This window comes from Mirounga angustirostris, unplaced genomic scaffold (assembly GCF_029215605.1).
Source record: "Mirounga angustirostris isolate CCGP_5_RB_7025 unplaced genomic scaffold, mMirAng1.0.hap1 SCAF_3, whole genome shotgun sequence".
NCBI classification, from domain to species: Eukaryota; Metazoa; Chordata; class Mammalia; order Carnivora; family Phocidae; genus Mirounga; species Mirounga angustirostris.
This window is the reverse complement of record NW_026991711.1, coordinates 66,227,240-66,242,036: the sequence shown is the minus strand read 5'-3', so window position 1 is coordinate 66,242,036 and position 14,797 is coordinate 66,227,240. Positions and strand designations below refer to the sequence as shown.

At 36.5% G+C, this 14,797-nt stretch overlaps 1 protein-coding gene and 1 pseudogene across 9 annotated transcripts in view; one reads left to right on the top strand and one right to left on the bottom strand.

Annotated features, from left to right (window-relative positions):
* The window catches only part of NBEA (neurobeachin), a 680,995-nt gene that overhangs the window by 318,208 nt on the left and 347,990 nt on the right, over positions 1-14,797 (top strand). The gene's annotated exons all lie outside the window — the stretch shown is intronic.
* Positions 4,340-4,977, bottom strand: LOC123838424 (UPF0500 protein C1orf216-like; annotated as a pseudogene).

The following is a 14,797-nucleotide window of genomic DNA, read 5'->3' as shown; positions in this document are numbered from 1 at the left end:
GACATGTTGGTCTCTGATGGAGAAACCAGGGACAGAAAAGCACGTATTTGTTCATGAAAATTACGGCAAGGCAGGGGCATTGACTTTGCCAAATACACCTATTCTGCAGAAACAAACAAACAACAAGATCCTAGTCATCCTTGGAAGAATTTTGAACAGGGAGGGACAAAATCAAATATGACTAGAAACAATCTATCAAATTTCTGAAGGCTAAAAGAACGAAAAGATTTTATTGAAAAAATCTGCTTAAATAAAGGTCTAATGTGAACAAGGAAATATTTAAAAAGCACGTTGAAAGACAGTTTCAACTCAGATAAAGAATATTAAGGTGAAGAGAAGCCACGGGCTTCACTTTCTCTACCCAATGCCTATTTCATCATTGTGAATTTGAAATGTACTTATGAATACAATGCAACATAATTGGCCACTTCAGATCCAAAACTAATCCTTGCTAAAACAATTACCAGCCTTTACTGGGCCCATCATAAACCTGAAGCACTTAAGGGCTAAAAGCTAAAGCCCTATGAACTCACAGGAACAGATTCTGTAAATGATTTTAATCGTTATGCTACCACCAAATACTGCCTGTCAGTTTTCCCACTTTTCATTCTTGTTTTCAAATCTGGAATGAAATAGAAATCTAATTCCTAAGTAACCAAAAACCCACACTTTCCCGCATCATTTCTTTTCCACTACCGTGCACCTACTTACCCTTGTTCCCAGGTTAGCCCAGTAAGACATGAAGGACTTAGAACCATGGGTAGTAGTCAAGCCTCAAAGAACCGTTAGTATCCTTTATCACAGGAGTCAGTGACTTTTTTCACTAAGGGGCCAAATATAAATACTTTAATTTGCTGCCATACAGTCTGTCATAAGTTCTCAATTTTGCCATTGTAGTGAGGAAGTTGCCACACATAATATGTAAAGGAATGAACTTGGCTATAAGTTAAAATTTTATTTATAAACAGTGAAATGTGAATATTACATAAATTTAAGTGTCACAAAATATTTTTATTTCTCTTTTTTTCCCCCAAACATTTCAAAATGTAAAAGACCATTCTTAGCTTGTGGCCCATATAAAAACAGGAGGCAGTTCACCTCTAGTGACGTTCAGACCCTATTAGTGGTATGGTGTAATCAGTAAAGGACCTCCTGATGGTATGTTTTAATGGCATATAATGACGTAGCATAGCATAGATCAGAGTATAGCACACAGTGAGGGGAAGTGTTGATTCGTGAAACATTTCTTTCAGTTATACATACTGAATCAAGAAGTAAAATGTATTGCCTTAGGTTGTAATTTTTTAAAGCTTCAAAATAATCTGCTGTTTACCAGCAAAAAGTTTTCGTGCCAGGGAAGGCAAGTGTCTTACCTGAAGTTTACAGTGATTTAGACTGTCCACTAAAACCACATTTTCAGATTTTCAGTCCAAGAGCTGCTTTGACTTAATTAAAAACTAGATTCAGATGAAAGGATTCTGTAATACTAATAAAATTGGGTAAACATAAAAATGAAAATATTTAGAAAGAAGTGTAAGAATTAACTGGTTTGTTACTAACATTCAGATAATAAGTAGTGTCCACCTACATTGTGTTTGAAACACCAGTACAATCAAAGAGAATACATACAGGCACACTTTTTCCTGGTCTGTGATCTCTGCTGTCCACATTTGTTGTTCCTTGTCTCTAGTTTCTGATAGTGAGGTCAGGCGCAGGGCATGTCACCCTTGACCATCAGTCTCCAGTCTGTCCTTCTCAGGTATCAAAACACAGTGTTCCACATTACAGATGCCCCTTAATTAGCTGGAGTTGCTGCAATTCAGGTGGACTCTGGATCCCAAGAAAAATAAGCGCTTTCTACAGTAACTCTTTCCCCAGGAACCTCCTGATTTACCAAGTGAGCATCTTTGGTTTCCTGTAACTATTTCCTAGACCTCACCTCATATCATTCTAGTATTCTTCTAACTAAATGGACTACATTTCATTATGTTTCTCATAAATTATAGAACTTGATAAATTTACTGTTTCTAGTTCCATTACTGCAAAGGACAGTAAGATAATGATTTCATCTTTAATGTTTCTAGTATACAGTAATGCAAACCAAGATTGTGTAAGTTTTGCCATACATGGTTAGATTTTGATCAATTTGATGTTATTTTTTTGGTTTCAATTATTTTTAAGCCAGTAAGTATGTAGAGCTGTTGGCCTCTGTGGATATTTCCTAGAAGACTAAGCTTTTCTCCTTGTGTCTCCTTCAGAGTTATTTTCCTATGTAGCTTCTTTGTTTTCACTGCTTTCTTTGTATATACACTGCCCTTCCATGTAATATCAGTGCTTTTCATCTATTTTTGCTTGGTATCCAGCTAACAGAATTTACTAGATTGGATATAAAACAAAGTCTAATGTGTGTAATAGAATCCATGAAAGCTGCAATTTAGACTTGTGACCAGTTTTAACAGCTAGAGGATGATTGTCTCCTTTTTCTCCTTCATATGGAAGGAGATGCATAATTTATATGCTATTATCCATGCCCAAAATGTGGTTCTCCCCATACTCAATAGGGTTATTCTAATTACACTAAATCCAACCAAAGATAGTTTTCTGTAAGGATATTACTTTAACTTTGAAACTAATTACTTAAAAAGTCTATACAGGTAATTTCAATAGCTGTACTTTGCAACCTTTGAACTAGAAAATATTCTTGCATTAAACATGTTTTCTATTTACATATTTGTTTTGATATAAAAAGACATCTTAGGTCTAGATACACTGACAAGACTGGAGGAAGTTGTCCATGTCAAACAGATTCCATTTTACAAATTGAATAATACTGTTTGTGATTGCTGATCTTGGAATGATCTCTAAGTCATTTTTCTAAGAAATTAGTAACTGCACATTACTTCAAGTTAAATATTTCCTGTTATTTCTCAATTCCACTATTTTTTTATAATTACAATAGGAATTACTTTAATGACATTATTTATCTTGCTTTCCATGTCAACATCCTATAATGATTCTGAGATAACTCTTGGTCTCTTCACATTAAATTGATTTGTTTATCTGCTTGGAACATAGGCTTCTCTAATACATGGCTGTTTCATATTTGTGTTTGGCATATAGTAAGCATACAGTATTGAATCAATGAATGTCATTAATTCTTGGAAATTACTCACTCTTCACTTTTTTTTTTTTTTTTTTTGCATTTCTCTGCCCCAGTTTATTCACCCTGACTTGGCCCAGAGGCCAGGTTCATACTCAATATGCAAGGGCTAGACACAAAAGTCCCCAGGACCATTGCTTCAACCTCACTAATATGCCCTTCACCCACCATCAGGGATAGAACTCTTTAGAGAGAGGAAGAGCACCCCCATTTTGCAGATAGGGAGACTCAGCATCATGCCACTGCTCACCCAACAGGATCTTGCATCCTCATGGCTCCCAAAAGCAAAGCAGAGAGCTTGGCTACCTTAGTCCTTAGTTCTCCCCAGAATTCACCCACTCTCCATTTCACGGAGCCTCTGCTGGAGCCGGTCAACCCCCACCGAAAAGACCATGCAGTGACAGAAGGGGTTATGACCCAGCATCCTAAGACCTTCCAGAGGCTGGGCTGACATTACCCCCTGCCCACCCTGGAAAGCCAACTATGGCTCCTCTGGGCCTAGACAGCCTGATTTCAGGAAAACAGACCAACCTAATTTAACATCCAGTGTTGCTAAAGCCAGAGAAGCACAGCAAGTAAAGGCACAGAGAAGAAAGTGAGATTTTTTTTTTTTTCCCAGCAGTCTTGGAGCACCTCATCCATTCCTTGCAAGTGTATAAGCACACATCCGCTTTCATCAGAAGCTTAAATCAATATGGTCTGCAACCGCTCCTTTGCCGTGGAGAAGCGTGGTTTGTTTCCAAGTGATGTTTTAGAATTCACTTTCTCCTATTCTTCACAGGGTTCTGCCACTGTCATCTCCCCCATCCCCATCTCCCATGTGCCCCAAGGCAGAGTTCAAGTGGGGTTTTATCTTCTTTATCTTCTTCTCTGATCCCACCCCTGCTCCATCCCTGCCACAGTGTGGATCACCAACCCCAGCTCCCCTCCCTCATACTAATTCTCTACCAGTTGCCCTGGCAAAATTGTGGGCAAAAAGCCATGGCAGTCCAGAGCAGCCACCACACTTCGTCCACAGCAAATCCACCATTAGGGACAACAGCCTTAGCAGAGCAAAGTCTGAGAGGAGTGATGGGGAGAGGGTGGAGAGGTGGCCTGGAAAATCTCAGGGGAATGGATTAGCCACAATCCTCAGATAAATACTGCAGGCTAGCCCTCTCTCCAGAGCAATGGGACCCCTTAGCCCTGCTCCTGGAGCCCACATGAGGCTGCCCTCTGTTGGAAACAGTGGATAAGCTCCTTTTGGTTGTCCAGGATGGTGTTGAAGCGCTCCTGCAGATGGGTCTGCTGGTCTACCAGCTGGTGGGGCAGGCCCCGGCTCCACTGCAGCAGGACCAGGCGGTGGTACATCACCAAGTACATGTGGTGCTTCTCCTTTCCTGCTCTTTGTAGCGCTCCTGAGCCTTCAGCTGCTGCACAGCCTGGGCCACCGAGGGCAGAAGGGCATCTGGAGGGCCCCAGCCTCGAGGGGTCCCACAGGCAGGCTCAGGACTGCCGCTGGGGCTGTCGGTCCTTAGGGAGCTGCTGGTGTAGCCGTTGTCCTCCAGGGGGGAGCAGACTGTGCTGACACCACTCAACTTCTCAAGCTCAGTTCCAGGGATTTCTGCCCCTTCTGGTGGGCTGCGCACCTCCCCCTCGGGGAGTCCAGGGGCCTGGAAGACCTGGTTGTCAGAGGGCAACTCAGAGGAGCTCCTCATCAGGATGGGCTCCACGTGGCCTGGCATTCCATGCCAATTCTCATTGGCATCTTTGGCACTCGCCATGAAGTTAGAGTTGCTGTCTGGTTGGAGCTCCGGCTGACATACAGGAACAGGCCCCCCTCAGCCACCCCTCGCTGGCGAACATTTGGTGGCCTGGACGCGCCCGCCCCGGTGCGGCTGGCTCTGCTCCCGTAGACCCCGTGGCAGGAACTTGTCCCTTGGGGCTGGCGGGGCAGGGGGCGGGGCTTGGCCTGGGGAACCCCACGGGCCGGGCGTGGGGTGCGGGGCTCCCGGACAGCGCGGCCAGCCAGCCCCAGGCCTGGACTCTGGAGTCGGGTGGCCTAGCTCTTCACTTTTTGACAGACTTTTTTTTGTGATTATTTATTTGTTTCCATTTTGTTGATTTCCCCGTCTATACTGTTTCAAAAGATAATTGCTATTTATAATAGATCTATTATTGCAGGAAGGTTTAGAAGAAATAACAGCACCATTCACTTTTAAATTATGAGTAGGTCTAATATTTTATACTTCAAGTATTATTTTTAAAATTTTTTTGTTTTTATTTATTTATTTGTTTGTTTGTTTGTTTATTTATTTACAAGTGTTATTTTTTAATTACAAAGCAATGCCCATGCTGATTTCCTTACTGCATCATTATTGATTGTATTCTAGTGTGTGACTATATAATTTGACTCCAAGATATCATTCTGAATTGTGGATAGGTGTGAGTTTGATGTAGGAGTTTGTTTTTGGGGGTTTTTTTTGTGTGTGTGTGTGTGAGTAAAGCCATAGAAGTTTATTAAGTGAAGATAAAGAAAAAGCTCTCCAAAGTGAGAGGGGTCCCGACACGGTTGCCCTGATGTAGGATTTTCTGTTATAGACAAAATTATTTTGTTAATTCAGTGATCTGTACTTTTTGTTTGTATAACCCATGGCATATATTCCCAATAAATTATTGCTTAGATGGGATCATATGCTTATAAATAATTTCTGTAACTTTTGAGAATAGCTTCAATGTTATAAAATTTAAGGATCTTCCAAGTTCCAAGAACTTCCTATTTTTTTTACTAAAAATGAATAAAACTGGACTGGTTACTCATGTCTATTTAATATTTTGCCCTAACTGCAGAGTTTAGTAAAGAAAATCAGCTTTGGTCACATTGGAGAATTTATTGCTTTGAGCACAGATAAGGAACTTTGTGAACTTTATTTTCTCAGAGTACTTCAACAATTTAAGCCTATAATTATTGGATAAAGTTTATGCACTTTTGAAAATAAGTGAGGTTCATCTGACTGATTTCTACTTGAGTCTATCTTAACCTTTTTTTTCTGCTGTATGCCATAATCACAATAATTATTAAATGATATCCTTTTACCAATTATGTTCCGTAGTTTTTTTAATTTTAGACTTATGAATGCATTATTAAAAGAAATGCATAGTTATTCCTATTTTGCATTATATTTAAGTATTTGAAAGAGAAAGAGCCAGTGTTTATCTGAACTCCAAAATAAAGAACCTAAAGGTGTATGTTCCCACAAAACAACTTTAAATTTGCAAACTTAAAATTATTGAATGTATTTATTTGAGGATGTAAATCAATGAAAGTCAAAATTTGGGTAGTTTGGAACTATAACTATATAAATTATACATTTATATACACTATGTTTAAAAGGAGAATCCCATATTTTATAGAATGTAAGTTTTATTTTTAATATGAAGGCATCAGTTTAGCCATTTTTATTCAACTGTAATCATTCATGTGATTTAATTGTATGACTAACTTGAAATATTTTCTACTCTTTTGATTATTAATATTTCTTGAAATGAAATACAGGGCTAAAACACATGTATCATTCTTAATGATTATTTTGGACTAAAGTCTTTTCTTGGGTAATGTCAAAATTTGGACAAGACATAGTTTAGTAGTTTTAGAATTTAACTGAGGCTTTTTGGAATTTGAAGGAGCACAGGGAAGGGAGAAGAAAATTGGTGTAGGGAAGTGAGATAGGAATAACAATTGGTTCTATAATTAAATTTAACCCAAAGAGAATTGAGGGATCCAGATGATTTATGATAGTGAAAATGTCTCTTATTTCCCTTATTTCATCCTTTTTCATTGCTGTTGTGATTAAGTCAGGAAGTCAAGAAAAGGGCAAGACACTCAGGTCAATCACTTTTGTAGTGGAAACCTGAGTCTAATACTATGAATCAAAGTGCTTAATGAAAACTTCAAAAATAATTAAGTTATTTTGAGGCATAGTGCTTTGTTGTAATTTTTTCAGTATAATGCTCTCTAGAACCCTTCATAAATATATTATCTTTGTAACTGGGCTTTAGCTCCTTGTGGTCAAAGACTGTATCATCTCTGTGCATACAGCAGTGGCTTACTTACAGTTCCATAAATAAATTATTTAAATGAAAATGTCTCAAGAGGTAACCAACTCAAAACTTAATTAATCCCAAATGATTTAGAAGTTGTGATCTGTTTTTTAGTATGTGTAAATGAAAAATGATACTAAAATGGAACATGCAAACAGAAGTTTAAAGTCATATGGAAATAAGAAAAGAATGACATTGGACATTAGGAATTTGCCAGAACATTTCCCCTGATATGACATTTTTGATGGACTAGCAGAAAATGATCATTTCTAAAGCATAAGTAACAAAAGAGTAAATTTGTGGCAGTGTTTTATATTTAATAGCTGTTAACAGTGCTATTAGAATATTCTCTTCAGCTCAGCTCATATTATAATCAGATCACTAATAAGTATCTATGTGTTAACCATTACTATATCTTCATTTTTTAATTATAATCTATCATTGTGTGGAAGAAATATCTATGAGTTTTAGGAACTTCAGCCCTATCACTATGCAAACATTCTTAGCAGGAGCAAAACTGTAAAAAAAGAAAATATATCCTCAGTCTATAAGATTCCTAGGCTATATCAACATAATAACAACAAAAAATAGAATTAATTTAAATAAATCAGTCAAAATGATTATTTGGATATTGTGTAACTACAGTTACAATTAATTTTATATCTGATCAAGCTACATACTTTAGATTTACAGCTTAAAAGCACTTAGCCATCCATTCCCATATAGAAATAGATTTTTAGTTCTGAATATATGGAATTTACATGGGGAAAGGTACAATATCAAATTACTTTGAAATTATAATTAATATTAATTTATGCATCTTTCAAAATACTTCATGTGAGGGATGGGGTGGCTGGGTGATAGACACTGGGGAGGGTATGTGCTATGATGAGCGCTGTGAATTGTGTAAGACTGTTGAATCACAGACCTGTACCTCTGAAACAAATAATACATTATATGTGAAAAAAAAAGAAAGAAGATAGTAGGAAGGGAGAAATGAAGGGGGGGAAATCAGAGGGGGAGACGAACCATGAGAGACGATGGACTCTGAGAAACAAACTGAGGGTTCTAGAGGGGAGGGGGGTGGGGGATGGGTTAGCCTGGTGATGGGTATTAAAGAGGGCACGTTCTGCATGGAGCACTGGGTGTTATACGCAAACAGTGAATCATGGAACACTACATCAAAAACTAACTAGTATGGTGATTAACATAAAATAGTAATAAAAAAATATTTCATGTGAGAATACCACTGATTTCTCACTTTTAAAAAGCTGTCACATTTTTAAAATTTTAATAAATGCCTGCAGTGCCTTATTCAAAACCTTAGAGCCAAATGTGTCTTGTAATGTAGATACTTTGGGACTCAAGAAAGGTAATAGGTACCTATATGTGTTATTTCATAGAATATTCACAGGAGTATGAGGTAGCTTGTTAATCAAACACCTCAATATGTCTTCAGTAATACATAGAGACATTCACACTAAGTGGAATAAAGATTATAAAGAGCTTCCTACTAGGTGAAATGTTGCTGATAATTGAGTTTGTGACAATCTTATGAGAAAGCTTTTCTTTTTCAGAGCTTTTTGGATTTGAAATTATAAAGCATCATAGATACATATTTAAAATAATTTCCCCTGCAGTTTTAAGAATCTGTAGATGCATATGTGAGTATGTGTGCCTATGTATGTGTTCTCTCTCTTCCTCACACACATACACACGTGCACATGTACCCACACACCTTGCGATAAGTAGTTTTTGTGGAAGACAGCCAAGCTCATTGGTTTTATGTGTTGTGTGGCTGCTTTTGAACCTACAATGGCAGAGTTGAGTAGTTGTGACAGAAATTTATGGCAGCCACCAAAGCCAAAATACTGTGTCTGTGCCTTTACAGAAAAAGTTTGCTGACCCCTGACATATGTGATATGTCCAGAGACTTCAGTCTTGTTCCTATTCTAAAGACATTAAGACTGCCATAAATTAACATAACATAATAAAAAAAAAAAGCTATAGAATATTGGAATACACAGATTAAAAAAAAAGACTTCGATAAGTTGGTGGTAACTGAGTTTTTAACGAACTAGAGTAAATTGATGAATGAATGAACTCTCACTGTCTTTACAGTATTTGGGGGGTTTTTTCACTTAAAATTTATAATCTAAATATAAAAATAAGCTATAATGGTTTAATTGCACTTAAGCTTTTCTTAGAAAATGAACTTAATGTTACTTTAGTTTCTGTAAGGTAATATTCTAATTGTTTCCATTGATAGTGCAGTTTTAAATTAAAATCTCTGGACAAACATGAAATTTCAAGTAGTACTATTACCTATGCACATATTAATATTAGTTGTAGCAATAATAATTAATATTCAGGCCATTATTATTATTTCAAAGGATGTTTAATAGTGATTTTTTGTTTGGTTTCGGTTTTTTTTATTTTAAATTAGAAAGCCACACAAATTACTTGGTTTGCTAATTCTTGTTTTGACCTTAAGAAGTTCAGATGACTTAAACGGTAGAACTGAAAGTAGTTATTTACATACAGGATCACACAGAGTGAGACACAAGGAAACAAATTGCATATTGCCGATAAAAAAGTAAAAGTCTGGTAAAAAACAAACAAAGGAAATTGCTATTATGCTGATAGAGATGTGTAAGTAGTGCAGAGGTCATAAAAGATAGACACTTTGTGGTTATACACTGTATTTTAGAATGCTTCATAATGTTTTATAAAACTACATAGAACAGAGAATTTCAAAGAAATCCCCAGCTGTACACCGCTGATACTCAAGCAAATGAAGCATAGTGAGCCTGTGCAATTCCTTTCAAGGCTAATTCAACATTTGTTACTAAGATGAAACTATTTCAGTGCCACTTAATCTCTACTAATTTGGGGATTTAAGGAAGTTAAAATCCTTAGAAAGTTATTTAAAAAGTAAGTAGTCCCGGGAAGACTTGATTTTTAAAATTCAAATTACCAGAATAGTCATGTCTGTTTGATGGAAAACTAACTTGTATATTTTATTGTGAGGAGAAATGGAAAAATCTAGATCTTAAAACTATTTGTAGGATTATTACTGGTAGTCTACTAATGGGACTCTTAAAAAAATTACACAATTATATTTTCCTCAACTATGCTATGCTATCTGCCTGATTTGTTTATATCTGGTTTGTAAGAGTTACAGCATCTATACTTAAAAAAAAAACACTCCTAAAGCTCAACATTAATTTTTTTGCCTATATTCTTAATTTCATCCAGAATGAAAGCCAGCACTCTCTTTCCACATACCTTCTTCATTTGTTTTCTCCAGCTCAGGTAAAAAGTGTCATCATTCAGTGTTGCTCCTTTACCCTATCCTTTAAGCTCATATTCCATTGTCTAAAAATATTGTATTGTTTCATTCCAAAATGGCTTTCAAATCTTCCTCTATTTGCATTGCCACTGCCTTCAGCTCAGGCTGTCATTATTTTGGCTAGACTTTGCAGTTACGGATTTCATGCTATATACTGACAGAAAGGGATCTTTCCAAATAGATGGGATTATGTCTGCCCCCTGGTTAGAGTCCTTCAGTGGCTCCCTGTTTGCTGCTAGGAATCCATGCCATATATGGCCCTGCTTCCTGTCTCCCTCTCTGTCTTCATTTCCACCCCTTGCCTTCCAACCTCTGAACAACCCAACATAATATTCCAACCCTGTTTTACTAGCTATTTCATGTTTCTTTATACCTCTCATATTTCTGTTGCCTTGGATGACTTTCCCTTCTTTCTTTTTTTGCCCAGATAAGCTCAACAGCATCCAACTGATATATCACATACCCTATAAATTCTCCTCAGCAGAGTTGCTCACTACCTTTCTGCGATTCTAACACTTTATGCTCTGTGTATCTCCTAGGATTCTATATCATGGCTATTTGTTTACAAAAGCTGTGCCACTTTCCTCACTTCTTTTTATACTTAGTACCTGACATGGTATTTAGCACATTAGACATTACACTCAATAAATGCTTTTTGAATGAATTGGGGGCTTATTCTCCAAAAATTACTTTTATTTTTTTCTCAAAATCTTATTTTTTTTCCTCTATCACCTACAGAAGTTACTCAGTGAATGATGGTCTCTAGATTTATTCATTTAATTGGCATTTAATGAGAGTGTACTCAGAGCCCTGCGCTAGTCATAGATGTCTGTGAGTCTCCTCTCTTGGAAGAGGGCCCTTGCTGAAAGAAAATTCTGACACTGCTTAGAAGATGAGTCCTGCTTATGGGTGTGTTTACTTTCTTTTTAAGATTTATTTATTATTTATTTGAGAGAGAGAGAGTGTGTGAGCAGGGGGACGGGCAGAGGGAAAGAGAGAATACTCAAGCAGACTCTCTGCTGAGCGTGGGGCTGGAAACTGGGCTAGATCCAAGGACCCTGGGATCATGACCTGACCAAAACCAAGAGGTGGCCACTTAACCAACTGAGCCACTCTGGCACCCCTATGCATGTGATATCTTGCTTGGAGTATGATTTCTTGGTTGGACTATTATTCCTTGCTTATCACTGTAAGGCTTCACACCCTTTACCGCCTACTGTGAGGAACATCCTGCTAGAGATGGACTTTCCCTACACTATTTTAAAGCTGTGAAAGGCTTTTAACTTGATTGAATTCTACAGATACATAAAGTCAGACGCACAGATAGACTCAGAAGAGTCTGACAGCTCTGTAGTAAAACAGCATTACTGTACCTTGCAGTATTCCTTGTATTAAGAAGGATAGCTTTGTCCCAAAGGTCAGACTTCTAACTTCATATTCATCTTACGTTTTAGTGGGTTTTGGTGGGGTTTGGTTTATTTTGTTGTTTATGGTGAGGAAGTGTCGTTGTGAAAATAAAACTGACTTCTTACCCCTAGTAGGAGGGGAACCTAAAAGAACTGCCAGTGTTTGGGATGATAGTTTACTTGGTTCTATTCATTCTTTGCTTTTTGCTTCTGGACCACCTCAAATTTGTCCATCTAATTAATCTTCTCAAGTGCTTGTATGTTAACCACTCAGTTAGCTGACCTTATCTTTCAACAGTGCAGTTCATAATATATTCAAAAACTCTTCCTAGATAGTTTTCTTCACTGTTGAATACCTCCTTTACATACAAGCCCCCTTTTGCTCACATATTTATTGTCTTCGCTGCAGGTGTTAAGTTTATACTGGTAGCTTGTATGGTATAAAGTATTGGATTAGTATTCCTAGTCAGAATATTTATTTTGGTGAATGTATATATGCTGATGAAAATATTCTATTAACTGACCGATGCTTCTAACTAGATTTTTGATAGCGAGGCAAATGTGTACAGCTCCTTTGGGGGATACTTCTCAGTTGACAGGGTGGGATAAGTGATGATGGAATAAGAATACTAAGGCTTAGCATCATTTCCCCCATTTTATAACTTGCACTAAATTCTTCCTCTTTCAAAAACATTTATAATTTTACTGCTCTCGATCTTTATTTATCTTTGAATTTTGATAGCCCTCAATCCCGCTTTCACATACCGCCTATATTCTACTCATCCATCTCCCAATTAAGGTCTTTCAGATTTTTCCTTTGTTCCCTTCTCCCTCTGTGCTTTTGCTAAAGATAGTGCTTTTTTTCCCCATGTCTGACCAACACATGCTACCTTCTCCAAGAAAACTCAAAATCATCCCAGTTGCAATTAACCATTATGACTTATCTCATAGAGACATATTGCCATCCTATTCATATTTAATTATTTTTATAGCTCTGCAGCAAACATCAAATGAACTTTCAAGTTAGGTGACTTGAATTTGGGTTCCAGTTCTCCCACTTACTGAATGATACCTCTTGGGCTAGTCACTGAATCTTAATTTTTTCTATCATATGAGGTAATAATAACTAACTCAAAGAGTTATTAAGAAAATCAAATGAGATAGCATACATAAAAATGATTTGTAAATGATAAAGCCCCAGGTAAATGTTAGATAATCTTAGATTTGAATTAAAACATGGAGCACATAGGAAGGTGTAGATAATGTCTTATCCATTACTATAAATTCCTCAGTGCTAACACTATACTTTGCTCATATGAGTAGATGCCAAATGAGTTGATTTGATTATGAATTTCTTGCCAGATACAAAAAGGATAAAATTAACCTGTTTGAAATACACACTTACAAAATATTTGCCTTATGCTTATATAGCTTGAGTATTTATAACATCACTAGATAAATGTGGCTTTCTTGAGCTAATGATTAAAGTTAATACAAAACCATGTTTATTCCTACATCTTAAACCTTCAGATATGGAGACTTCTTTATTTAGAAAGTGTGCAAGAATAGAATATCATCAGACATTGCTTGTATTTTTAGTATCTCTAATAAAAAGCATTGGAGTTGGCATACTTGTTTTAATAATACTTTTGTTAACACCTAGAAACACTTCCAACCAAAGTGATTGTGTAATATTTGGAAGTTGATAAGGCTTCCAGAATTGCCCCTGCTTGTGTTCTCATTGTCAAGGTTAGATTTTTTTTTCTTTTTAAGGAGAATCCATTAGTTCATTCTGTTTAAAGCTAATTAGGCAAAACATACTAATATAGTGTGTGGATCTATGAAGTTGAAATCACAATGGCCATACTGTTTGCAAATTGCAATTTTGCTCTCCTTGTTAATTGTTGTCATGTCCTTTGAACAAAACATTGATGGAACATTTATTTATATTTTCTGTGTGGTACAATTTGTAAAAATTATGAACATTCTTGTTACATAGGAGATAGGAGTTTTTTAGAAGTTCATTTAAAATATCAGTCTGTGAGAAATTAATGCAATTGCATGTTTTTCCTAATTTTTACTTTAAGTTGTTATATATTTAAAAAATTCTAATACACAGAATAAATATATGGTGAGTAATTCTTTATATAGTCATCCTTTATTCAGCTTGCAGTCTAAAATCTAAATTGATATAGAGTACAAATCATAATTATGATTCTTTTGCTATGCATAATCCTTTGGCCTTTTCCTTAGTTTTTCTTTGTCAGAATTTCAAATAGTTGAGTAGCCAACAGGTGATAAATGTCCCATTAATCTTTTTGACTCTCTAGCTCCTGAGCATGAGAATTGCTGATCAATTACAGCAATTGTCTCTTAAATGAGCTTTTCACATCTGCCTCTTATTTCATTAGTTAACTGTCTGCCCAAAGATCTGATAAGATGGAATACTAGTGCCTTTTTACAGCTTTTTTTCTGTCATGTGTACAATAAGGATAGGGTCGTTAGCAGGGTGGGCACAAAAGGGTATTTATCCACTACCTACAATAAATATACATGCTAGAGCCTAGAAGGCATTTGAGACTATTTATTGAAATCACCTTAAGAAGAAAAAAACTGGTTTCACCTCACCTTTCCGTTTAGCAACAACTAATGTAAGACCATGGCATTTCTTGCTATCCAGTGCTTTTACTGATTACTTTTGTCCTCATTGAAAAGAAAAAGCAAACATTAATTTTTTTAAAAAGTGAAAAAATTTAAAACTCTTTTTTACATTAGTAAGCATCATGATTATATACTCTA